Raw genomic sequence first — 27704 nt, 5'->3', positions numbered from 1 at the left:
AAATGTCTGAAATTGATGAAAAATACTCCTCACAGTTTGGGAAAGCCTGATGTGACGTCTTCAGATAGCTTGTTTTTTTCCAACCAACAATCTAAAACCTAACTTTAATTTAATTTACTATCGTTTAAAACAAAGAAAAATAACCAGTCTTCACATTTGAAAAGATAGAGCCAGCTTGAAAAATAATTTAAACAATTAATCAATTGGCAAAATTGTTGTGATTAATTTTCTGTCGATCGACAAACTGATTCAGCCTTTTCGCACACGTATGAATGACATCATAATTTGCCAGGCATTTAGCATGAAATAATAACGCCTCTCTTGCATTTGGCGTGCACTTTATAAGCCATGTAGTCTGTACTGACTGCAGTGTAAATGCACCCGTGTAAATATGCTATGCTCAGAGCTAGTGACGTAGAATAAAAAGTGAAAAAGCCTGCTAGGAGGGGAGGTAGATGGGTCCAACAAACACAGGGCATCCAACCAGGAGAAGTTACATTAGTGACGTTTGTCACGTGTTTTCCGTACTTATGTTACGTTGTTTCCGTTCGTATTTTACCCAACCAATACACTTTCCCTAAACCTAACTAAGTGGTTTTGTAACTGCGGACGTTACCGTAGGCGACAAGTCTAAAATGTTTTCCTCATGACTCGCAGAATGTTCTTGTAATGTCGTGGTATTTATACGCCTTCCCATGAGATCGGGTTGACTGATTAAATTTAAAGGAACAGTGTGAATATAATATTAATAAGTATGTTTCTTTAGTGTATAATCCCCTGAAAACAAGAATTGTGTTTTCGTTAGCTTAGAATGAGTCGTTTATATCTACATAGAGAGCGGTTCCTCTTCACGAAGCCAGCCGCCATGTTTCTACAGTAGCCCAGAACGGACAAACCAAACACTGGCTCTAGAGAGGGCCATTTGCATTTTCACCTTTTTGCATCAGCCCCGCTTTCTCCTACACGCTTGGCACACAGGAGAAGTTCCAGTTGGTTGCAATCTGCAACCTCACTGCTATATGCTGCCAAATCCTACACACACTGCACCTTTAAACTTAATTTTAGCTCAACAGAAACGTTTGAAGCTGTACTCAAGTTAATCTTTATACTCTAATATATCTAAGTATTTCTTTCATGTCACATGGCCATTTGATGGTATTGTAATTGATCCTGCAAGCTAACAGTAATAGCCTCTTCAGACTTACACAGTGTCATTGGACCCTCCTCTCGACCAGGGTTAGATGCAGGTCAGATGCTGCCTGGCTTTGGTGAAGTGGTTTATCTATCAAGGCTGGAAATTAATTTAATGATACAGACAGTAAACATCGTTTGGAACATTGCAGAAGGAAGTCTCTGTTAACACTGACTGACTACCAGTAACAACTGTTTCATTTGAAGGAGTCAAACGCAGAGTAGACCAGCATCATACGCCAGTCTCCTCTATAAAAGAGTGTCGTTGCCAGTCAGGAAAGCTGAGAATGGTTGGCCACAGCTTGACGATCAAAGCATTTTTCATATACTTGTGGCATATCTAAAGTTTATCCTTTCACACAATTATCTCTAACAACACAAGGCGGACACATACTTCTGCAAACAGCCCAGACCTGTTTTTGTCTTAATATCACATAGTCCACCCTTGGCAGTACTACAGTACTACAGTACAGAGAGGGAACAACTGCTGGCCAATTTAAACCGGCCAAAGTGCCCTGAATTGAAATGCATGACTCTGTTCAGCGAGGACTGTTATTCTCTTGCCAGTGGAGTGTGACAGGATTTAAAGCGGAGCTTGAAAAGCAGCGGACTAATTCATTGTGTTGCTCGGCTACAGTACCCATTAAACCATACGTTGATACCAAATAAGGTCTAAGTGTTTCCAATTTTTTATTTTCTTGGCTTGAAGTAATCTCACAGCCTTTAATTAAAAGTTACCAAGTGATTAAAATGCCTGAACACGTGCGCTCTCACATACGAACACACACTCGCACTGATTCCTTGGGCGCTGTTCCCTGACAGAGGCCATTTGCTAAATCCTAATGGTATTCATTAGTTTCTTCATTTGTGTCCGTGGAGGCCGGCCACCTTGACGATGTACGGTTAATCACCTCTCAGGCCTGACCCGCAGTCAGCCTTTGGTTTCTGTGAGCAGATAAAACATATCTAAAAATCATTCCCTTTAACTTATTGAGTCAAATCTATTCTATAGGGAGACTAATTAATTTTAATTGTGGAATGAGGTGCACCCACAATACATAACCTTATCTATAACTATATGAAATATTTCAAAAAATGTAGGTAGACACATTTACCATACATTCTTAAATTGTGGTTGGGCCTTTATTCTAGGGCTCCAACTAAGTATTATTTTTGTTATCAATTAGTGTATTGATTATTTTTTGTGTTATACATTTACTCCATAAAATGTCAGACAATATTCCTTAAATATATATTCCTTATCTTCCCTTTGCCCATGATGACGTCTTCAAATTTCGCGATTTGTCCCGCCAACAGTCCAAAACCCAAAGATATTCAACTCACAATGATACACAACAGATATTCTTTCATTTGAAAAATTGGAACCAGTAAATGTATGAAATTTGTTTTTATAGATTTTTTTTTTTGATGAATGAATAAAGTGATTAATTGATCATCAAAAGCTTTTTTAATTAATTTCCTGTCCTTGGAACTATAATCATTTCAGCACTACTTTATTCACTTTAACTGAAGTTGGAACCAGATTCTCAAACAAACCCGTCCTCATTAGAGAGACTGCATTTAGAGGCACGTCTTTGTTCTCATGTTCAGATGTCTTTGTGTCAAATTTTACCCTTCAAATATTTAATCACATTTTATTAAGAAGTTTGTTTTTTTATCTTTCTGATCTGCTCCTGTTTGCCATATTTATTTGCTGCTGTTTTGTATAAACTCTTCTATAAAACACTTAATTACAACGCGCCATCTGTTTCACACTTTTAACACTTTTAATTGAATTTTCTGAATTCAAGTTGTGAGACAATGGAAACTTTGTTTCCCTTCTTTCTTTACAGACTTTTAGTAGAAGCCGGGGTTTATCATGTTTGTGCCGACCGCACCCCTTGAGTCTTATTTAATGGCTTTTATTTGAGAATTTATGCTCCAACCCGGTCGCATGAAAATCGTGTGAGTGACATAATAATGTGCGAGGCAAAAGTGTTTAATAAGAACTCCCTTCTTGCTTTAGATGTGTCATTTTCACGCCATGTAGCCTGTGCTGACCGCATGTAGTAATGGCATAAAATAAAAGGAGAGAAAGGTCGCTACTGGCGGACGGGAGAGAAAGTAGATGGGTCCAACAAACATAGGGCTTTCAACCAGGACACGGGTATTTTGTTTGGAAGTCACATGTTTTTTGGCACTGATGTTACATTATTTTACGTACCCATTTATGTACTTATTTTAAGCCCAAACATGATGTTTTTCCTAAACCTAACTAAGTATTTTTGTTGTCTAAACCTAACTTGTGTAATATTCACACGTCGGCGAAGCAAAACCTGACACCCACATGCTATCCTGGCGGGTCTATTGCACTCTTTGGCGTGATATCGGGTTGTATGCTCCGAGTTAATATGTACCTATAAAGTATTAGTGTATTGGATATACTGAATCTAGGCTCTGGTCTTGTACCTTATTGAAAACATACATTTTACATCTGAGAATATAAATTAAGAAAGTAGGAAGTGACTATAATCCTCATCCTCAAGGGGAACACAAACAGTTAGTGAGTTGCTGGTGTGCAGGTGAAATGCTGAGATAGCTGGTGGCAACAGGATGTTGAGCAACATCATCTGCATCAACCCTGGTAGCTACATATGAGCAGTGAAGCAGTGACGGCTGAAATACCTCTGTAAAAGCACCTAAACTACAGAGTACTGCAGTCAAACTGTATGATACAATTATATACACTGTGTATGTAGTACACACACACACACACAACTCCCCGTTGATGTGCCTCAGTATATTTCCCCGTGCTCTCCATCTCCGGTAATTTGTACAGAGACAGTCTGGCTCTGTTTTTATTGCTTTAACTGGATAAGACTGGACTTCCCATTTGGACTGCAGCTTTATTTCTCCATGGGACGAGAGGGCAGGAGTTAGAGCAGACCTCCCTATTGATAATGATAAATCACATTGCGCTTGTCAGAGAGTTCTTTCAAAACAAATACAGCGAGAAGAAAACAAGAAAATGAAGAGAAGAAAGGAAAAATATGCAAACACCTTTTGAAATATTAATGCAGCCGAATAGTGCAGCCTTGTAAAAAAAATACTCATCTGTCACATAGATTTTCTTTGTACTCTTACATTATTAATGTTGTGTTTTGACTAACGGCATCTTTAATTTTATTTTGACATCCTGGTGTACGGTAGTTCTTAAATACCTGTCAGACACTTTCTTGATTACCTTTTAAATTCAGCTTTTCCAACACAAAAACAATCTCTTAAAATCAAAGTTGCCAGTTTATTTTAGACTGCTTCAGATGATTGTTATCGTACTGTAACACGTTTGATATCATATCTGTTAGCATTACGGAGTCACAAGCACGAGCAAATACGTACAGTAATGGGCAGACTGTGATTTTTATCTGTATAAATGACTGCATTGATTAGAATGTAAAGTGAGGAGGCTGCGAATGACTTTAGTCTAGTCATATGTTACTATTCTTCATAGCATTAATAGCATACCGGTAGTTTGAGCTCAAATCTTATGCAACATTACAACAAATGTATGTTGCAGAGGATTTAATCCAAATGATTTCTGTAGAAATGTGTTTGTCTCTCACTAATCCTATATCAAAGAAAGTGTGAGTTTGGTTATATTCTGTTTTGTCTGTCTCTTACATTAAATTATTAATGTTTCAGTTCAACTGTAAACATGATGCTGGTGTCAAAGAGACACACTATCCTGTATATATATATATATATATATATAAATAATTAAATAAGTAAAGCAGGCAATCTTTAAATGCTATAAAATTGCAGACTTGTTCCTGTTTTTACCAACTTACAGTACAAACATGGCAACAGTTAGATGTTTTTTTTAATCGTCTTATCACCGAGAGGCTTAAAAATGCATTACATTGAATCCTGTGGTACAGTACGTTTTCTATCTGAAAACAAACAAACATGGCATGCCTTCAGGTTTTCCTTAATCCCACTGCCAGGTAACTAATGAAGAAATCATGAATATTTTAGCTTCGGAGATCGACTTCGAAGGCGTTTTCTACAGTATCTTTAATCTCCTGTTGAGCCGGAGTGCAGACTAAAGATGCTCAGACAGGATCCTCCTGATGAAAAACAAAATGGGACCAGATTTTCATAAACAAATTGGGCTACTCAGTCCTTTATTCAGCACATACAGTACAAGGAGAGTAATCTGTACTTTTTCAAAGTCAACGAACTTTCTGTGAAGAATGCGATCATAAGCAACAATACCTCGAATCTTGCTGCCTTCTCTAATCTATCTACTTCTAAATATTTCTGTCAGGTATATTGTAATGCACTCTCCTTTCCTCTGTAGACTATAGAGCATTGTGGTTTTTACATCAGTATTGGTCGTAATCATCACTTCCTCACTGTGTAGTCATCTTGGCAGCCGTGGCCCAGCCTGCACTATGGCCACTTTTAGAAATGTGGACTAACTTCTTAAAAGCTTCGCAATGTGGTGATTCACAAATGTTAGATCAGTTCTCTCACCAGCCACAAACACACACACACACACACATGGACACACTCTCACAGTTGTAAGTGTCCAGCAGGCACACCCCTCCTGCAGTGTAATAAGAAGCGTCTCCTCCGTGCATCAAAGCTGAAAGCTGTGCAGATGGCCCCAAATAATGCATAATGCAAGGCCCATCGGTGTAGTGCCTGTGTATGGAAGTCCATTACTATAATGTTGAGATCTGAGGTGTTCCTTGCAGCACCTTACCACTCTCTAGCCACTTTTTTTTAAGTCATAGTCTAATGGGAGAGGTTTTGCCTTGATGTCAAGTGCAATTTCCAGACTTCTGCCTCCGCATTTTGTCCCATCATCTCTGAAATAGAGGAAGCCACAGATGAGTGTGTAGGTAGAGGACAGGGGTAGTGATTCTAGATTACTCTGCCTGAATGGTTAAAATACACATAGAGATGTGTGCATGTGTGTGTAGAGACTATATGTAAAGACTGAGGAAAGGGAGCATATATGTAACAAATGGAAACAATGGAAATTACATTTTGAATTGATAAAAGTGACGTGACGTGGCTTTCTAAAGCGTAGCTATGTGTCACCTCCTATGACAAAACCCTGTGTTTGACTGATCAGTCTGGAGAATCAATAACAGTTAGGAGAGAAGTTTTGCCATTATAAGAGACTTTAACAACTTTTTTTCTATAGTCAATACTTGGCACATTTCAGTAACTTATGGTCACAGCAACCTGTTCCAACCCGTACAGTGTGGGGAAAGACATTTTCTCATTTGATACTGAAGGGAAATCTGCCTTAAATCGCGTGTTAAATGAAAAGAAGCCACTGCTAACCACTCCATGAGCTCATTGACCCTGGATATCAGATGGACATTGAGCTCAGTAATTGCATCCAACATAAAGGAAGAACCAGACTGTCATGGTCGTTTTCAAAGGGGTCTCTTGACCTCTGACCTCAAAATATGTGAATGTAAATGGGTTCTTTGGGTACCCACGAGTCTCCCCTTTACAGACATGCCCACTTTATGATAATCACATACAGTTTGGGGCAAGTCATAGTCAAGTCAGCACACTGACACACTGACAGCTGTTGTTGTCTGTTGGGCTGCAGTTTGCCATGTTATGATTTGAGCATATTGTTTTATGCTAAATGTAGTACCTGTGAGGGTTTATGGACAATATTTGTCATTGTTTTGTGTTGTTAATTGATTTCAATAATAAATATATACATACATTTGCATAAAGCAATCATATTTGCCCACTCCCATATCTATAAGAGTATTAAATACTTTATAAATCTCCCTTTAAGGTACATTGTGAATAGATAAAATGTGTGATTAATTAGCGATTCAATTCAGCAATCAATTGACAGTCCTAGTTTCTTCATTTGCTTGTGGTGTGTCTATTTGCATGTGTTGTCTTAATTTGCAGTGCATTGAGTTCTCAGGGCCTCGTATATTACTTCCCTTTCAAACACTTCTTTCAGTTCTGCTTGAAGGACTTTTAACTTGTGTTGAGATAAATGTGAAGATTCTATAACACAAAATTCTTCTGTGGGTGTCTTACAAAGACATCCTTGAAGGATGATGGATCAGCATCCGGCTACATTATTATTACACTTTTAAAGAAGAAGTCTCTGCCTTCTTGTTTTGTCCCTTTTCGGTGACAGAAGATTGTTCTCCATTTCTTTCTTTTCGTCCGTCGTGACTGATAAAAAGGGAGGAAGACTGCTGAGTGGAATAAATGCCAACTTGTCTGTTCAACTCTTCTCTGCAGTCTCTAATTAATTTTCTAAACCCAGGGCAATCCATGCCCGAGGAGATAACCGCAGCCTCACTTTATGCTGTGGACTCTAATTTTATCTATTAGATCTAATTGGAAGGTAATTTCCACTGCTGCCACGGGACACTCATGAATGCACATACTCACAACATCAGTGTCTAACCAGATGGTGGTGGATCATGAGAACATGAAAGCATCAGTGCTTGATGTTTATACCCTTGTGAATAGGGGAGGGGGAGAAGGTTGAAAAGGTTGACTAGCCAGTTTCAGAGCCAGATGCTTCCCTTATGCTTCTACATTTTACCATGGGTTTGGTCAAGGTTTGTGCATTTAGTCAACCAAAAACAGACGTTACTTCATATCCTTTTGTATTCTTAAATTTGCCGTCATTTTCAAAAAGTATATCCGTAGTTTTTCAATGTACCATTGTTAGATCCTTGATCAACAATGAATGGAATACTAACATTGAAGATCCAAGTTAACTTTCAGTCACATCAGCAATCAAAACCTGCAACATCTTTCCTTTTAGAATGTATTAAAATCCAGATGTGATTCACTATATCTTCATTTATACTTACCCACATAGAGTATATGTGTCTCCATCGGCCATATCACATATCTGATCGCAGTCTGTCTCAAATAATTCTTGGATGCATTATCAGCTTTTTTGAAATCCGATAGCATTCCTATCCGCCCGTGACACATGAAGGGACTAAGTGCAAATGCCAGCTGGCTATAGCGTGTTAGGCCACATTAGATTGTTATTAGCACCCTCATTCATTTGAATGATGCCATTCTGCAAAACAAAATTTAAAACACAGAGTAGTCTCACAAAAAAGTTGAACCTAGCTCAACTTTCACCACAATACAATGCAATTTATTTTATAATAGGAAGTGTTCCATCCAGTTTCTCTGGGGCCGGTGTATGTAGGTGTGGCGCTTTCCGTAGTGCTGAAACGGAGCAGAGCAACTTGGTCTACAATGGTGATTTATTCATGCACACTAAGGAGATGGATTGGAAGCACAGGAGTTTCAAGTTTTTATTAACAGTATTATTAATAGGCTTATATTTATACCAAATATGCTATTTATTTATAGGGAGAAACCGAGCAATTCTACATAAAATCAGACATTCATCACCCCCATATAGCCCGATTGGAATGATCTAGGCCTGTCCTTAACCAAAGAAAGTCTTAGTCAACTAAGTCATTAGTTGATTTAATTGACAGATCTGTAAAACCAAGTTTCTCCAATAAGAATCACACAAAAGCACCACTTTAAATCTTGTGTTTACCAGAGATGTGCTCATGTGTTTCTTGGCAATAATTCATTCAGCATGAAAAAAACATAAAAAACGACTAATTGACTAAAGAAATCTTAGTCGACGAAGACCAAAACGACCAATTAGTCGACTAAGAGGGGCAGCCATAGAATGATCCTTTGTTTCATAACCATATTTTTCCGCCGATGCGACGATTCAACCATGAGATTGGCAGTCAAATCAGACTCCTTAGATTGAATTGTTAAATAGTTGACCCTTGAGGGTCACCTCTAATATTTCCATCTCACCGATACCTGAAACCTGTCTCCACCGACACAGCCCCTTGCATCATTTTAATGCATGGTTGTTGTTGGTCTGAACGCCGACTTAGCGTTGAACACTTATCAGCTCACCAGTTAAAGCAGTTCACCAATTTGCTTCATGTTCAAGTATCACCTTTCTGTCTGTGGTAAGATATTTCCATCAATTTTGCTAATGTGAGACAGATTTATTTTTAAAAGTGTAATGCAACCTCATAATTATTTCTTTTTTGGTAACACTTTGTTAAAAGACAAAGGGAAATTCAAATTCTAACGCCTTGAGCTTGATCACACATGACGTCCTTGTTCTGGCCGGAGCCTGAATGCATATTCTCAGCGGGCTGCTGTCAGGTCTTATTCAGTACCCAATAATGTGCCAAACAGTTAAAAGTGGAATGAATAATTAGCACAGTGAAGCGAGTTAGCTCCTTACCTTTCCTTTCCCTGAGTTTTCTTTCATGTTGGAGTTGGCCTGAGGGTCTGAGCTGTATTTCTGAGCATCATTAGCCACAGTCGGCTCCTTTGAGATGACCCTGATTGCCGCTCTGTGAAATGTTAGACACCAAGTGATACTTTTTGTCACTTGAGCTGATGAGAGTGGAGGAGAGAATCAGAGAAGGGGAAAAGATGGAGGGGAGGAGTATAAGAAAGTGGACAAGAAAAAAAAATGAGTCATGCAGGCAGGGAGTCTTTAAAGAGATCCATAGGAACTAATGGATAATGTCAGAGGGAGCACCAGACCTTATAGCGAGAGCATTTGTGCACCGCGTGGGCAGAAGATTCTGGTACAAAAACAATAGATCTAAATAGTAATTAGAGGATTTAGTGATACTCAACTGAGATCGATATACATACAAACTGCTGTTTATTCTTCCTTTCAGAATAAAGTAAAACAAAAAACTCTGATAATCCCCTTCGATCCTTCTTTCTTTCACAGCTTCACGACAAAAGAAGTCATTGTTGTCTTCTCATGTCGTTATCAGAGATGCACCGATTGTGAAATTCAGGGCCGATACCGATGTTTTTTGTTAATTTGTTTTTGCTGTTATTTATTCCCCTTTTGTGCCAGAGAAACAAAGATCTCATCATTATAAAAAAATACCTGAGCTGTTTTAAAATCATTCAGCATTTAATTACCCCGCCTTTGAATGAGCACAAATTCAATCATACAAATTCATGAAACAACCTTTAATATAACCTTCTTTCACATGAAAAATATTCCTCTTTTTGTTTTTTGTTTTATAAATAACTGCTTCAAAAGCCTTTTCAGCTGCTATACAACTACTTACTCAATAAGAAGAATGTTTCAGTACTCACACAGCCCAACAAAAATATTTGTTTTGTGAAACATAAAGTAAACGCGATTAGGAACATAAGCAGTGTTTCTCACACATAGACTTTACTTTGGCGGTCCGCCCATAGATTAACGGCCTCCCGAGTATATTTGGCGACACATTTTTCATTTTTTTTTTATCCGTCTGCGAGAACGATGCCATCCTCAAACGTTTAACTAGTGAACTACTACCACCGATTTATCATTGAATATAACGTTCTTGTCGCTGATCTTTCTCCGAGACAGTTTAACACACCCGCATGGCCAACTATTTCTTTCACCTTTATTTGTAAACAAACCACACGTGCACGCGTACGCACGGCACCCGCTGTCATGTCAGTCTTGTCCAGCCAGTGGTTTCTTCTCCGAATCAGCAGCTGGTTACTGTTGTCAGAACATCGGCCACTGCCATCGGCGAATGTCAACTTATTTGCTGATAAGCTGATACCGATGTTCGGCCGATAAATCAGTGCATCCTTAATTCTTATGTCTCTAACCCTCTTGTTTCTGTCCCCTTATCCTCTAATCTTTCTTTGATGCAGGAAATCTTTTAACTGTACTTTCGTCATCTGTGTCGCCCCCCTCCCACTCTTCCTTCTGTCCGCCTATATTCTCATTTCTTTTCCTCCAACCTCTCTTTGATTCAAGACACCTTCTTCTATGCTTTTTTTTTGCTGACCACTGCAGAAGCTTTTGTCTGTGATTCTCGTGCCGAGCTTAGTGAGCGCTCACCGTCCGAGGCCTGCATCTTATCTCTTCTAATTACCGAACGCCGCCGCCGCCGCCTTCTGTGTCGTCACTGTAGTCGGGAGAAAGACATAGCAGGAAAACAAAGAATGAAAGGAAAATTCTTGGAGGCTGAAACAAAAGGAAAGTTCTGGCAAGGGCAGTTCTGAGACGCTCGGTGAAGTCTCTGAAAGCAGGTTACAATGCAGAAAGAGAGAGAGAGGCGGGGAGGAATAGAACCACAGTCAGCGTGAGAGGCAGTTTGATGAATCTGGTGTTATTGTTCAAGCTGTCAGGGAGCGTCATATGATGGCAGCAAGACGAAACTGTCCATGCATGAATTTCAACATCTAAAGCATTCACAAATGCTTGCTATCTTTACCAACCGGCGGTAGATTCAAGACGTTTGGGATGAGAGAGGTGAAAGATCAGCTTCGGCTTGATGATTAATGTTTGTGTTTCGGTCTTAATTCGTGATTCATCACGTCCTGTAGGCAGAGAAGTGACCATACCCATCACTAGAATCTAATTTTGGGGCAAATTAGATCTGGTGCATTTCAGTACGGAGCACTGGTGCAGCTCCACTTTGTGATTTAGGCTGGTAATACATTTTTATTTGTACATAAAAATCTTGGTTAGTGTCACTTTAATCCTCGGAGCTGCTTTGGTTCTTCAGGTTTCCAGGCAGCAGAGATTTATTCTGTCCCCCCCACCCCACTGGCCAACCAAACGCCAGATCAATCAATAGCTCTGGATGCAGATATCCACTCTGCTGAGCAACGCCGGCAGCCTCAAGAGCCAACCGTACAGAGGCAACGACGGAGATAAAACAAGATAATGCACATGCACATGCATTAACCAACGCACACGGAGAGACAGACGGGATAAATATTGCTGCTGCTAAGAGAGTTAACCGTCCATTTCCATGTGAACATCTCTTTCTTATTTATTGGAAGAAGTAAAGAGGGAGCACAGAGCAGATCAAATGGCAGCCAGACAAAGAGAAACGATTTTGTCTGATTTGCCAGGGGAAACATAGTTTTCTTTACTTAATGTGTTTGTGTCGCATTACTTTATAGAGCCTATTCCTTTATAAAATTCCTTTTTTGGCCAACACAAAATAGACTGTGGGTGACTGAATCTCCTGTTATCTTAATTATAGAACATTTTAACTACAAAAAGCAACTTGCATGGACTATGTTAGAGGAAAAACTCCTTTTCCAGTGCTTGTGCTCATACATGTGGGTATCTGGAGTGTCTACTAACCTACAATCTGTGAAATAAGACAACCCGGTCAGTGTTTTGTGGGCTGTCTAGATCAGAAAACATGTGATTCCACAAGTCATTCAGATTTGGCTCCCATCCCTATGTCACATGCAGGCTTATTAGAATATATTGCCCACAGCTTGAGAACTACTGGCCTCTCTCAAACCGGTCTCTCCGCACTCCCACTCTGTGACTGAGTGAACTCCGTTTGGAGCCACACTCACAGCTGAATGAAGCACGCTTCTTTAAGTTGTAGGGTTTAAATACAGCGGCAAGCTTTGGGACGAACTTCCCTCTCTCTGACGGAAACTGTTGTAACATTTTGTAACTATGGTTTCCTATTAAGCGGAGGGGATATCCAAAGGTTCACAGTGTTAAGAATAAAAAGAGTGTGCAATATACAAAGAAACGCAAGCGCAAACGGAGTTGAAGAAGAGAGTGTAGGGGCGGTTTGAGAAAGGCCATTCCGTTGCAAAGATGCACCATATTTTTCTCTTCAGCCAATCAGAGCAGACTGGGCTTTTAGGGTCTTAAAGGCGCTAAAACGGAGCGTTTCAGACAGAGGGTGAATACAGGTATGTACAGAGAGACAGTATGAGAAAAATAATGTGTTTTTTGAACTTTAAAGCATGTATACATGTTCTAGTAGAAACCCAAAATACAAGTATAGACCTGAAAATAAGCACGATATGTCCTCTTTAAAACACTTTTTACAGGTGTACATTGTGCTCTGCTGCATGATGTTATTTTCAGCAGAGAATGAGGGCTAATTATTTAAACTTCAGGCTACATCCCTTGAGGATGTTATTGTACAGAACAAGGAACATAAAGTTGTTTTTTGTTGCTGCAGATTAACCTGCAGAGATGATTTATCACTAGGTCCGTAGCAATGTTTTCAAAATACAGTAGTTCTCTAAAGGCGTTATTTGATTTGAATAGAGATTTAGTGAAATTGTTTTCCAGTTTGCAACTGTACAGCACTAATGTAACAAGCAAATATTATTGTCATGCAGACCCTCGTGTTTTCAAAAACATTACATTTATTTCCCGCTAAATAAAAACAAATGAAAAAGATGTAACCGAAGGCAATACTCAATTATTTTCAGCTTGTCCTGGTTTAACTTGCTGATATTTATGATTGCTGATACGCGCTAGTTCGAGCTCAGAACAACATCATTTTCATTATTCTGGAGTTGGTTCCCTTTAGTATCGTTGTGTTGTGCTTTCCCAGCATCCTCTGTGGGAGGCGAGGCACAAAAGTTGAGAAACATTGGTTCTAAGCTTCATCAGTATTACAGCCATCATACTGTATTACTGTTATCAGCTTGGTTGGTTTGATTATATACTGTAGTGACCGGTATCTGCTGTTACATGTGGTGTTGAGCCCATGATCACGTAATAGCACCCTGAGAGTAAGTACAAAAGGAAAAAGTGGCACAAACTGTAATAGAAGCTTCAAGGTGAGGGCAGGAGCTTGGATGGAAAATCCACAACAATCGAAGGCTCTGTGTGGAATAGATTTTTTTCAGGTTTGCGTCAAAGATGTTTCATATGAATTTAGCACTAAAACAGCTAGAGCTCAAACGATTAGTTGACTAATTAATTAGTTGATCCAAATAGCCTATTTTATTGATCAATTCATCATTTTAGTGGAGGTTTTTTTTCAAGCTAAAATGCCAAATATTTCCAGCTTCTCTGCTGTGAGGATTGTCTGCTTTTTTGTAGTTTATGTGATAATAAACTGAATTTTTTTAGTATCTTTTTGCTATTGGTCGGATAAAACAAGACATTTAATCACATTATAATTTTCTAAGAACTAATGTAATTGACTTTTTTTAAATTATTGACTATAGATAGATTTATTGAGAAAATAACAGCCAGATTAATCGCTATAATGAAAATGATTATTAGTTGCAGCCCTAAATACAACCCCAAAACCAGTCCTGAACCGTTGGGTTGGAGGTTCAGGAATGTAGGATGTGATTTATGAGATAGATTTGTGACATTTCTACATATGTTTTCTTTTTACCTGCATACTTTTCTTCCTTTTGTCTGAATCCACATAAATATATTTCTTATTGAACAGTTCAGCACTTAAATGCCATTTCAGAATCTTTTACACCCTGAAAAGAATAAATATCTGTCATTGCTCGCCATGAAAATGTACCGATTTTTAATTTTCGGTAGAAAATATTGTTTGTTATGACCTTCAGTTTGACTTTATCGACATTGTTCTGAAGCCTGTTACGGTGCTTAAAGCCTCACACATGGGAGGGCGGCGGCAGAGGAATGTCCCTTCGGCCGAACCAAGGGACAAACAGTATAGGATGATGTATAGATATTGAATGAAGAGGCGCTACAGGGACGGACGCCAGCGGTGCCGTGTTAGAAGATAAACGTCTCGCTGAGCCGACACGCAAACAAGCAGTGGGCTTCCTCTCCATGTTTTCTCATGCCAAGCGATACCTCCTTATTGATCAGCGCGTTGCTCCGAGATCTGAGAGGACTGAGTCGATTGCTCAACATGAGAGACTCTTTCATGTTCTCCCATCTGCGGATACTCTGCTATAACTAATGACCTGCAGGAGGGAGGAGGCAGGAAAATACAGCGTTTTTCAGGTTTTAACAATAATTTCAAGGTGAAAAAACAGTCCTCACAAGACATCAAGTGTTGGGGGACTCGTGCTCCTGTGGTTCTGTGTGTCAGGGCGTGTGTGTTGGACCATTTTTCAGAGAAGTTTGCTAATTATGGCAGACAAAACAATGAAAAGGAGACCGCCACAAGGCCTGCAGATCCCCAGTGCACAAACACACACACACACTGAATGTGGGTGTAGAAAGACGAGTGACAATTATCTCATTGCTCCGAGCGCTGCTGCTTACATTCATCAGCAACCTGAAGGAGATGAGTTGTGACAGAACGAGGAGTTAAGACGGGAAAAAAGAAACGGGAAAGGAAAACAAGTCCAATTCATCTGGTTTTTCCCTCTTTATTCCTCGTTCTGTCGCAGCGGATCGAAAACATTCAGGCCATCTGCCACAGACATAAACAACTTCGCCGCATTGATGAAAGTGACACAGATGTGTCAACGTGGAGCTGGATTCAACTTTATTTAACAAAACTATTAGAAAAGAAGGAAGAAGTGTTATGAAGAGCTGAATCCGGAGGAGAGGTGATAGTTGAGGTCACATAAAATGAAACTTTTTTCATCCATCAGTCTGTTTTTCCAGCCAGTTTCTCAGTTCATGTCTGAACATGGCAAGCAGAGCAGACAAAACGCTCTCTTCCCTCTGGACTTCCTCAGTTCTTGTCCAACTATGAGATTTTATACCACTTAAATATCCTGGGTCTGCCTCAGGGTTCCCCTCCAGTCTGTCCTGTCCACTACACCTCTAAAGGATAAACTCCCAGAGAGGAACCAGGTATATGAACCACCTCAGATAGCTCCTCTTAAAGTAGATGAACAGCAAGCCTGTTGGAATTCAGTTTAAATTGTGACATGATCTGTTAAAAATAAACTTTACAAATCAATATTTTACCAATTTTACAAGGCTTTACAAGATATGCGAATGAAAACAGAGATGAACAGAGTGAAAACTGTATCTTATTAGATGAAATAGATGTTGACAAAAATTAAAAAAATTCATATCCCACTATATCTTATCGCAATACTCATATTGCAAAATGTTTAAAATCGCATTAAGATCACATCGTGAATTAAGTATCGTGATAATATTGTATCATTCATCAATGACCGCTGCCTACAAGGAGCTGTTATCTTCCATTCAATTGTTTTACACCGTACCTGTCGGTGAAAAGTGTGCCATTGGAGCAAGATTGAAGAGTTATATACCATCTTTATATGCCGATGGAGCATGAGTGACATATCATTTATACATGGCAGTGGCGTATCGTAATCAGCAGTGGCACATGTCAGAAAGAATAGCAAAACTTACCTGTCTGTTATTTCGACTTTCATCAGCATGTTGTTGCCAAGACATGATGACCTCCAAATTGGCTGCCAAGAGCATCTTGTCTCCCCGAAAGCCTCCAGTAAAGCTGCAACAGCCAGTGATGCATGCTCTTAAGTGCACGGATGCTGAAACCTCAGAAAGCCTTGTGATTTATCAACCATATCCGTCACATATTTCAGTGCTATCTGTGTACCTGTGTGCTTCTCGGGAGCAATTCGTTTCGTGAACTCTCTGCGATAACGCCTCATTCACTCACTCTGATGGAGGAGTTGCTATATACAAACCCGGGTCAGTGCAGTTTGAGATTAAGATGCATTTTATTGCGCCTGGCAGGGTGTGTTGTGCACTGAAGATACACCACCAAGGACGTGAGAAAAAGTCCAAGGAAGCAGTGCAGGATATATGGTCTATAGGCAAGCAGCAGGAGGCCAAGTGTGAACGTTTTGTGACATAATAGCAGACGATCATTGATGGATTTTCAAAATAAAATGTTATTACCAACATTTTATTTTCAAGAATGCTATAAAAAAGTGATGGACTCAACCACTTTATTTTTGCCTCTGTTTTTATTCATCCGTTACTCAACTAAAACAAAGCATAAAACACTGAAGTTAAACGAAACAGAGCTTATAAGATGACAACGTCGTCAACATATACTTTAGGTGCAGGAAAAAAGGTGTTACAAAGCAGCAAATGAAGATGAAATGCCAAGTTAAATCCAACTGCCTTCTTTTTAAGAAGGAAAATGGATGATATTCACTTAAAAATCATCTCCTCCTCATGTAGCAGCGCTTCCCTCCAGCCTTCTTTCTCCCCCCCCCCGCTCTCCTCTTCAAATCCTCTTCTCCTTCCTCGCCACCAAATTTGAGCAAGATAGAATTTCCCTGCTGTGTCCGCTGTTTACAATGGGTATTGAGCTAGAAGCAACAAAGCATAAAGCAGCCTGGGTGTTTGGGCTGTGAAGCACAGGCTGTATGTAGTGGGCTCATAAATAACCCCAAGGGTGGCGGCAAACACCCAGTAAAACATGTCAGTTTAGCCCAATGCTGCATGCTAAACAGGCGAAGACGGGACTATAAACATTTACTGCTCTCCCATTAGGGTCAGCCTGGCAGCGTTTCTGGAGCCCGACGACACATATGTTTGGACTGAACGGATATTTTCTATCAATATTTGAGCATACTGTCTTGAAGGGGAGTGTTTTATGTCCTTCCTTTCCAGCACTGCAACCACACTGCTCAATATGATAACAGTGACGGATTATGATCCAAATTTGTAGTCATTTTTGAAACAATGGGTCCTTGATTTCACTCAGCGTATGACGCCGATCTAACGCACAATTAACCCTCATTGGACCCGTTCATATGAGACAGCTGTCACTCATTTGTCACTGTTAGCAAAGACACCAGTCTGGAGTGTAGTTCACACACTTCACTGACAAAACACAGAATTGTAGAGTGACATAAGGCTTCATGATCACAGCAAGTTTTTACACTTCTGTCCTCAGTACATTTTAGTCTTGCATAGCATAGGAACGCGTCTGAACAAGGAGGGGGTATAATTTCCCTTTAAGAAAAGCCCTAACCTCCGCTCGCTTTGACTCATGGGTAAATGCATGTGCACACATAACCGCAGCTATCCAGATAACTCATGGATCAGGACGCCTCAGCACTCCCATAATTACATGCGTGCAAAACTCTTTTCCACCTCATTTTGCAGCCGGGGACACATGGGATTTGAGCAAAGCACTTTCACACAATCATTAAAGAGCTTGACCTAAATTAATGAGGACAACTGGCTAATACATGGATGGTGATATTAAAGCTGTTTTTTTTTTCTCCCGCTGCCTTCCACTTTTTTTTTTCTCACACTTCATTTCCACTGCACGCACATCCACTCCATCTCTCACCCCCGTCGTTCTTTGGCTTTCAACTTTCCTCTCCCAGTCTCTTTCACTCTCTCTTTACCCTTCATCGTTGCCTTCATCTCTTCTTCTCCTCCTCCTCCTCCTTTCTTCTCCCCGAGCGGCTTCAGCGTTCCCACCCAGCTGAAAGTCGGCCTTTGAGCCTCTGTGTCTTCAAGCAAAATAAGCTGCGTATTACCAATATGAGTGAGAAATCCTAATGACTGCCTGCCGCCCTCGGCCTCCAATCCAACCGTTCCCTGTTTAGCGCTCCGTTGTGTGGATATGCTTCACCCTCAGCATACATTCATAATTGATGGATTCTCATGCAGGGCACTCAGAAAGCTGCCTTGTATATTGTTTGAGACAAGACGGACCCATCCTTTTCATCCCCGCCTGTTTTTGTTGTTTGCCTCTGTCGCGCCTTCTCCTCCTCGCTGTTGTATTTTGAGTGGTTAGACACTTTTTTTCACAGAAGGTGACTGGCTTTTACCCAAACCAAACTTTTTATTTCTGAGTAAATTACAGAAAAAAAACAGGAAGATACTGCAGGGATTCTACCCAGGAGATTTCATTAAAAGATCCAAGACGGAGTTTGAGGATTCAGCCATTCATCCATGCACTTTATTCAAGCTGGATAATACTCTTTGTAGAAGCTTTCAAACATCTGCAGTGACAAGTGAATTTAATGAGCATCTATAGGGTAGCTGCTGTATATGTGACATCCTGGGTGTGTTTGATTGAGGTAGAGAGGCCAAAAGCAATAATGAATGTGTTTCTGTGAAGCAGGCATTTAATATGTGTGGATGCAGGTCAGGTCAGGAGAGCTTACACACAGGATAAAATGAGTACAGTTCAGCAAGTTAAGGGAAACATCCACCCATTAAGACAGAAATGTCAATCTCTCTATCTGAAGAGGTCAATGTAATAATGGTTCAGTGCCAGTCACCATATAGTGTGATCAATACTCAGACCAGTAAGATGCTGATGAGCTATCCAAGCCTTCTTTACCATCAAATCGAAACAGTCAAAAAATCTTTAATGTTCTCAGATAAAAACTCGTTCTCTCGAATCAATAATGAAAATTCTGCTCTTGATTATTTTTTTGCTTGTTATCTCTTTTTGAACCGGCTGCCTCCACTGCCCCCTGAGACCAGCAACATTGACGACGATCCTGACTGAATATTACTGTGTTTTAGAGGCTGTAGCGCGCATGAAGCTCAAGTGATGATACTGGTGTTTGAAACTAGAAAACCATTTCATTGTAGTGAGACCATTTGAACCTTGACCTCACTGTATAAAATGACCTGTGGTGACCTCTAGGATAATCACAGCCTCATGAAACTTTACAGCCACAAACTACAGACCTAGAGCATTCAGAGGATGGATGGCTTTCCTAGGTATACTGACAATAAGGGAGTTTCTGAGCAGTTTCCAGAACAAAAGCGCTCGCCATCCAATCACCGAAAAATGCAATTCTTGCAGAAATCTTAAAATGTCAAAAGTTTTGGATACCAAATCACATCATGGCTTTTTCTGTGGTGTTCCTCGAGGTCTTGGTGAATTAATGTGGTATTTTAGAGGGATTATTGATCATTTTTATGAATTCTCGAGTGGTAAAAAATGGCAAAATTTAGCATCAAATCTGTGTAACAAATGCAAATTGCTGCAACAACTTATGAGACATAATAGAGCATGGGAATGTCCATCATGTACTTTTATCATACTGTTTTAAACCCTTACACACTTTCACATTAATTTCCCTAATTAATTAATTCATGTTTATTTCTGATTTATGACTAGAAGAACTTGGCACACAGTGCTGAGCTGTATCTAAAATTAATCCTCAGGTTCTCAGCTTTCATATGATACATAACTTCTATTTGACATCTACTGTTGACCTGCTATCTCCCCCTAAGTACCCCCCTAAAAAAGACAAAAACAGGTCTATTGGGGGTCTCAGAGGGTTAATACACATCTTTTTGCAACACGTATTTTCCACATCTCAAAGATATGTGTGTGCTTGTTGCCGTTCTCTTAACTGAGTTGACACCTAAATCTAAAGTATTCAGAGAGCACAATTGTGCTGCTGACAAATCTAAAGTCGTCACCGGTTGATAAATGAGTGTTCATCATGAGTGGAAATGCCAAAATGACTCACACATCACTGGAATCCTTCAACATAGTTAGTCAAGTTTGCATTTAACTGTGAACATCTTTCATGACAGGATGTTTGGACAAGAGCTGAAATTAATTTCTCAAGAAAACCTTGTGATTAAAATCCAAATTCTCCGCCTTGTCATAGAACTATTATAGAGTAGCTGAATGTACAAACCAAAACCATTGTTGCACCATGAGCTGTGAATTCAATGAAGGAAAAAGCGAAATGAGGGAAAAGAAGAGATGTGCTGTAATAAATGTAACTGTCGAGGTCTCAGGAGAACATTTGAAAGCACCCAAGCTTACAGTGCTATCTTATAAATGGTAAAAGGATATGATAATACAACAGCAGTGACACATACCACTTAAACAATAGTTGAATGTCTTGCAGCAATTTAAGAAACCTATATTAAAGATTTTTCTCCAGGAATAACAGTCATTTTTAAAGGCAGAGTATATTCAAACACTCAGTTCCTGTTTATACTACATTGGTTTTCTGCATGCACAGATGTGTTCATGTTTGTTGGCACGTACATCTGTACAGTCCATGCCAACCCTCCTGTTTTTCATTGCGCTCTCCCGGTTTCCTTCCTTTTCACACCTTTTTTTCTCCTTTTCGTTATCTCAACTTGTTTCTGTTTTTCTGTATTGACAAATAGCAGAATATAATTATTAAATAATGTGTATAATAAAGTAATTGTTCGATAAATGTTGAGGTAAATATTGTGGTAATTTGACAGTAATTCCAAAGAAAATTCAAATAGGTTACTACCTAATTATCAGACCTGTAAAAAAAAGTGTTACTTAATTGAATATTCTCATTATATTAGCTGAATAGTCTTCAGAAAAATCAAAAGATCACTAAATTCGGAAAATAATCAATAGTTGCAGCCTTGATGTCATTGTCCATACTGTTTATTTTCTTGTCTTAAACCAAATCTAACCAAACTAAATATTTTTCTTTGACAACAACACACAGCCTGTCTACATCTAATCTAATTCCATCTGCAGATGGTCGTCGTAATGTAACTAAATTCTGTGATAATCAGCTTCTCCACGCCAATCTCTGCTTGTGTTTCTCCACGTCGTCCTTTTGATTTGATTTCTATTATCCTCTCGTCTCGTGTGTTTCTTCTTCATGCGTTGTGCTACGAAGTGTGTACGTGTATGTGTGTGTGGCACAGCGAGACAGAGAGTGTGTTTCACAATTACGTGAAGCTGAACAAGGCAGGCTGACTGACAGGCTCTGTGCTTGTCTCTCAAAGGGGCAGTGAGAGAGGAGTAGCGGTAATCCACCACACACTGCTGGGATTTCACACTGCAGCTCCATGCCTATACTCTGAATTATTTGCTGCCAAGGGAATTTCACACCAACACACACCAGGGGTCCCTGTGCACTTACTGTGTGTGTGTGTGTGTGTGTACTGAGAGAGCAATTAGATGATTGATGGTGATTGATGTGGCTGCTCAGGGATGAAAGAACACACACACACTTACACACCCTTCCCTCTTATCCGCACCTCCCGGACCGGTGGCCATCAATCGGCTAATTGCTTTACACTTCAGCTCGCTGAGTTTGCGGATTGAATCTCTATTCAATTAGAAAATAGAGCTGTTGTCCATTGTCCCACGAGTCTGAAGCCTCACACACACAAACACACACACGCAGAGAGACATAAATACACACACTTTCTTCAGCCTGGCCCCGTTCAGACCTGCGTCCTGGGTGATCCGATCACATGTGGACAGCGCTAAGTGCAGGTGTGAAAGCACCCAAGACGCATCAAGATGTGATCTATCGGAACACATCTGGAGGTGGTCTGGGCCTCATATGACCACATTCTTCTGGCAGTGTGTACACAAATGTGTCCTGAGCCACACTGAAGGACCACATATACTCAATTGACATCCTTTGTATAAGCGGAAGTACGTACTCATTCGCTGGCTTTGTCCACAACGTCTGAAAATGTTAAAAAGTCCATAGAGATATTAAGACTGCCTCAAACATGTCTGGTGATTTAGCTTGCCTGAAAAATGCCAAGGAATAGTCTGTATGGTTTGGATTTCTTCAGTGGCGTGGTGCAACGTTTCCTCATAACAACAGTTTGTATGATGTGTTATGGATGTGCATTATTCTACGGTTTGTCTCCCCGTATCAGCCGGCGGGAAACCGAGAGACACACATTCACAGACACGGTGATTGGCAGGTGTAGGTCTCCGTGTCCTTTCTGATAAGGTCTTCAATGTCGAGCCAATTTTTCTGGGAGACTGAAAAGACTACAGAGTGAATCATCTCAGAAGTCAAGGACACGGAGTGAATGTCAATAGAATTTGCAATTCCGTTGCAATTCCGTTGAAATGCACTAAAACGGAGCATCTCAGACAGAGGGTGAATACAGGTATATTCAAGCAGACAGTATGAGGAAAATAATGTTTTTTTTAACATTACAGCATGTAAACATGTTCTATTAGAAAATGAGCATGATATGGGACCTTTTAAAAGCTTTAGCTGAGGGGGAGATTATGTGTTTATTTCTCCTTTTTGATTTTATAGAAACAACCATGAAAGAAATGTCCAGATTAAAACCATGATGCATGAAATAGCTTCTTATTCAAAGACGTGTGGGTGACACACACACTTTCCTTTCCTGTCCCCGTCCCTGGGAGCTGTAGTATGTGTTACAGTAGTAGTTATGGATAATCCTTTTGGGAGCACATGCAGACTCATACGGCATAATAATTCCCTTGGCACGGTGTCACTCCCATTTACAATTGAGATGCATTCCTCTGCTCAATTCACACTCAACTGAAACTCTTCAGTTTCAGTTCAGGTGGTTAGAAGCTACTTTGTAAAAAAAAATATATTTGATATGGAAGACTGGCACATGTGCTATTTACAAAACCAGCTCACAGATTTTACTTCTCTGATGGAGATATGCCTTCAGTTGCCCTTTCCTACCTATCTGGAGAATGTGCTACTTATTGGGCTTTTGTTTCTTCTTTACTATTTAGGTCAGTAGTATTTCTCCCTTGCTTTTACTATAACATAAAACTCTGCATTTAAAGAGCTACTAACCGTGAATAAGTTTTAAGCGTTTCATTCTCCATCATATTCAAGCCATTCGCACGCTGTTAAAGCCTCAAGGGAGCTCGTTGGATGTTAACAAAACAATCGTTCTTTTATCTTTATGATACAGTACTGATGAGCTGTTCATATTCTACCTGTACAGTGAAGTGGTAGATTTATATTTAGCTTATCATTTAGACAGTAAAAAAACAGGAATATATTTAAAATAAACCCTTTTTTATAGAAAACCTGCTGAGTTCCAGTCAGTTGTGGAAAGTAACCAAGTACATTTACTCAAGTAAAACTGTGGACCTGCTGGTAGCACTAGATGAAAACTCACCAGAGTTTTTTATTGCCTGGGGTCCAAATGTCTGGACCAAATTAAACAGCAAATCATCCAATAGTTGTTGAGATATTTAAGTCTGGAGTAAAGTGTTGGACTGGCAGGCTGTTGGACTGGCAGGAGTTTTATCACAGTGTTCAGGCTGGTGTGCTGTAGGATCAGGATGAAAGCTGTAGCTACACGCTGCGTAAGGATACGGATACTATTGCTCAGCATTTGCAGTAAGAAAGTAGGTCTCTCTCATAAACAAGTGTTGCCTGCTGCGGTCAGCATTTCCAATCGAAATCCCACCACTAATTAGCTTAGAGATGTTGCAGAGTTGCACATTATTTTGTCAGATTCTCTAAATGCATTCCCACACACACACACACACACACACGCACACATACACGCACACACACACACACACATATATACTGCAGACACACACTAGTCAGTCAGAGTGTATAGGCCCATGTTTGCTGTAATTAATCAGTGATGTGGGACTCCGTTGGCCCAGCAGAATGTAAAACACTGAATTTAAATGATGAGAGCACATATTAGACACCATGGCGCTGCATACACAACAAGCTCCCCTTGGCCCTCTCGCCCACCTCCTATAATAAGCTGCATTTTCTACCAATTAACAGGCTTCTCTCTGTGGGGTGATCAAGTTCGTCGCCCCATCGATAACAGAACTGTGGCTTATGTTGTCTCAGAAGTATCCAAAGAGCCATCAGCCTGAAAGCATGTAAAAGGTCAACACCAGCACGGTAAACCCGGGGATTTACTGAAACGACCGACGGGGACTTTAGAAAGCGGACGAGAGTTTCGTCTCCTGCAGAGACGTCAGAGAAAGAACTTTTTGATGTTCTTTAAACACAGGCCGCCCTCAGGCACTTTATAATGGACGTGATATAATTTGTTATTGATCGCTGCTTAACTGGCTATGTTTTAGTTAGTTGCTGTCTGTGAGCTGGCTTTGTTTGCTCCATTACAATGAATTTGAAGATTTCTTTTGAATTCTACCATATAGATTAGAAATCCCGTTGGATTTTATTTTGATAATCTGTTATTAATACATTAAATCATTTTTGTATTAAAGCTACAATGAGGAACATTAATTTTGAGTTGATTTTGGCGGTCCCTGTGGACAACAGTGGTAGTGTTTCCGAGCACCAACTGAGACTGTTTCATAACCAGTTAAAAGTTCCTAACAGTAACTTTAAGTGTTGATAAAACAATCATCTTTTGAAACATCAGCAAATGAATATTTAATGAGGAACCAAATAAAAAAAGACAAAAAAACCCCACAAATTGTTGTTTTTTCATTAATATTTATGTATATATAAATGTATTCATCTATTTGTTTCAATTACCTAAAATTAAAAAAATAGATAGAAAATTGATAAATCAATTCCTTATCAAAATATAAATTACTTCCACTAAAAAGTAAATTAAAAAGAATAATCGTTGATTATTTTTTGTTGTCTCCTCTTGTGCTTCTTCTTATCTTCTTGTAGTTTATTAGTTTATTAAACAGAGGCCATGCACAACACAACCGTTGAACCAGAGTTAGCTATATAGCTATTTATCATCTGCGGTCCCTTAGCAGGAAGGTATTAAAAAACAATACAAACAATACAATGCAAACAATTAAAAACAAAACAGTTGGCAAGCAAAGCAGTTTGCAAAATTTCCAAGCAGTAGATCACATATAAAGCAATGTCCTACAAAATCTACATTACATATTCTCCACGTTGCTTCCGTGCATCGTCCCTACAGAACGACACACATTGTTTAAGTGGTGGCGGCGCAACACAATGCTTCTCGCTATCTCTAAACCACAAACTGTTTTCCTCCTTGTTTAAGTAAACCCAGGAGAATATTCCTTGATTCAGAATGGGATTTCTCCGGCGGTGCTCTCCCCTCGCTGCATTAATAACTGTTGTGGCAGATAATAGCTGTAATGAAGCAAAGATGTGGTTTTAATTTCAGAGGTGGTGGAACATTTTAATCAGCAGCAATTCAGCTACTTTTCTAGTAGTTTCTCTACTTCAGGAACCTGTGATAACAAAACGCAAAGGTCAGAAACACTTCTCTGGTGTGCTGTGAATGCTTTACTTACCCAATGTACAAGTATAGACGTTATAGAAATAGGCAGTATATCGTCAAAACTTTTGATGTCAGTTGAGTTGTTGCTAGGCGACTATAGAGCGTGGAAGGGCAAGTTCGCCGTGATCGTCACGTTGACGGGAGAAAATAATGTTTTTGACTTTTGAAAGTCAGATGCTTACATGAAAGGTTGCTGGTAGTTACGGTCTGAAAGACATGATGTGAACACGACATAGAGGAACACTTTTACAAGAAAAACGGAAATAATTACCATTTAATTAAGTTTTATTGAAAAATAAATCCTTTATATCTTTTGAATACAGTTGATGAGATGCAATCATGAAATAAATGCATAACTGTTTCTGGCTCTGTGTAAGAAAATGTACATTTATCACTGATGGACTTCATATTTATGACGACCTCAGCACGTGTCTGATTGAATTGTGATCCATGCTTACATACGTCATTAAAACTTCTAGCATTTGTTATGTTAACATATTGGATGTCTGACCAAAGAAAACAGTCCAATGTTGTCTGTGATAATTTTATTGTATTGTAATGGCTTGTACAACAAACCATTAAACGCCACACCCAAAAGAAATTCATCAGTCTCCTTTTTAGCTTTGGATGTAACTCTTGACTGTCTTGGCATCAAAAGGAAAAACCAGCAAAGCTCAAGCCAGGTTCTTTTTCTTGCCAATGGCCTTTCTTTATATTGTTATTATATATTTTATTTTACTTTTTCCATAATCACAGCCTCTGGCAAGCCTTAAAGGGCAACTTTTTTCCCTATTTCCCCATGTTTTTGTGTCTAAGTGACTAATGACGACAACACCTTTTGAAATTGATCCAGTATTGAGGGAGAACGCTGCAGCCGGCAGCTGCTAACTCCTCACTGTCAACGTATGTTCACTAAAAGTGCTTGTTTTTGCCGCTGACAGGCTCAAATTGTTATTATAATTGTCTGACAACATTATGGAAAGGACCCTACAGAGAAATGAAACGTTTTTCGTACCTTTCGCTTGATCCGGTCTGTTTGTTATTGCGTCATGTGACTCTAATGTGAGTGAGAGTTGGATGGAGGAGTGCCGATGTTGTCAGAGTTTGTTGTGTCGGAGTACAGAAAGGCGTAGCTTAGTGTTATCTAAAAGATTTTAAAAGTGATGGCTGAATATTTAGATGATTTCAACAATGTGGATGTGACATGTGGTTTCAGAACGAGGCTTCTCTGAGCGAGACACACGATAACAAACAGACCGGATCAAGCGAAAGGTAAGAGAAAAGTTTTATTTCTCTCTAGGGTCCTTTCGTTAATGTTGTCAGACACTTATAATAACAATCTGAGCTTGTCAGTGTCAAAAACAAGCACTTTTAGTGAATGTACATTGGCGGAGAGGAGTTGCCCGGAGCAGTTACATCCCAGCCGGTTTAGCAGCTGCCGTCTTCAGCGTTCTCCCTCGATACTGTACGGATTACAAAAATGGTTGTCCCCATTATTCACTTAGACACAAAATCATGGGGAAATATGGTGCAGGTTGAAAAATACCAGAGTTACCCTTTAAGCTTGGTTCCATGTAATTTCTCATTTCTGTTACACGTTACATCGACATTAAGTATCAGCGGCCTCCCGGGATACATACTGTAGGTAACTTGGTAAATGTTCAGTCCTGTAATGATGTTCTCTTAGTCTAACAGCACAACTTTATTACTGACCCTGGCTCTAGCTTCCATATATAAAATGAAAACAGTCCATTTTATT

At 39.6% G+C, this 27704-nt stretch overlaps 1 long non-coding RNA gene across 1 annotated transcript; it reads left to right on the top strand.

The window, feature by feature from the left end:
• Window positions 1-5651: 5651 nt before the first annotated feature.
• LOC119476685 lies at window positions 5652-27462 on the top strand. Its single transcript, XR_005204083.1, has 4 exons — window positions 5652-5663; window positions 8525-8526; window positions 14779-14785; window positions 27340-27462. It is a non-coding gene; the product is annotated as an uncharacterized LOC119476685 (long non-coding RNA).
• The last annotated feature ends 242 nt before the right edge of the window (window positions 27463-27704 follow it).

Source organism: Sebastes umbrosus, chromosome 18, assembly GCF_015220745.1.
Source record: "Sebastes umbrosus isolate fSebUmb1 chromosome 18, fSebUmb1.pri, whole genome shotgun sequence".
NCBI lineage: Eukaryota > Metazoa > Chordata > Actinopteri > Perciformes > Sebastidae > Sebastes > Sebastes umbrosus.
The sequence above is the reverse complement of the archived record's forward strand: the minus strand, read 5'-3'. Positions and strand labels throughout refer to the sequence as shown.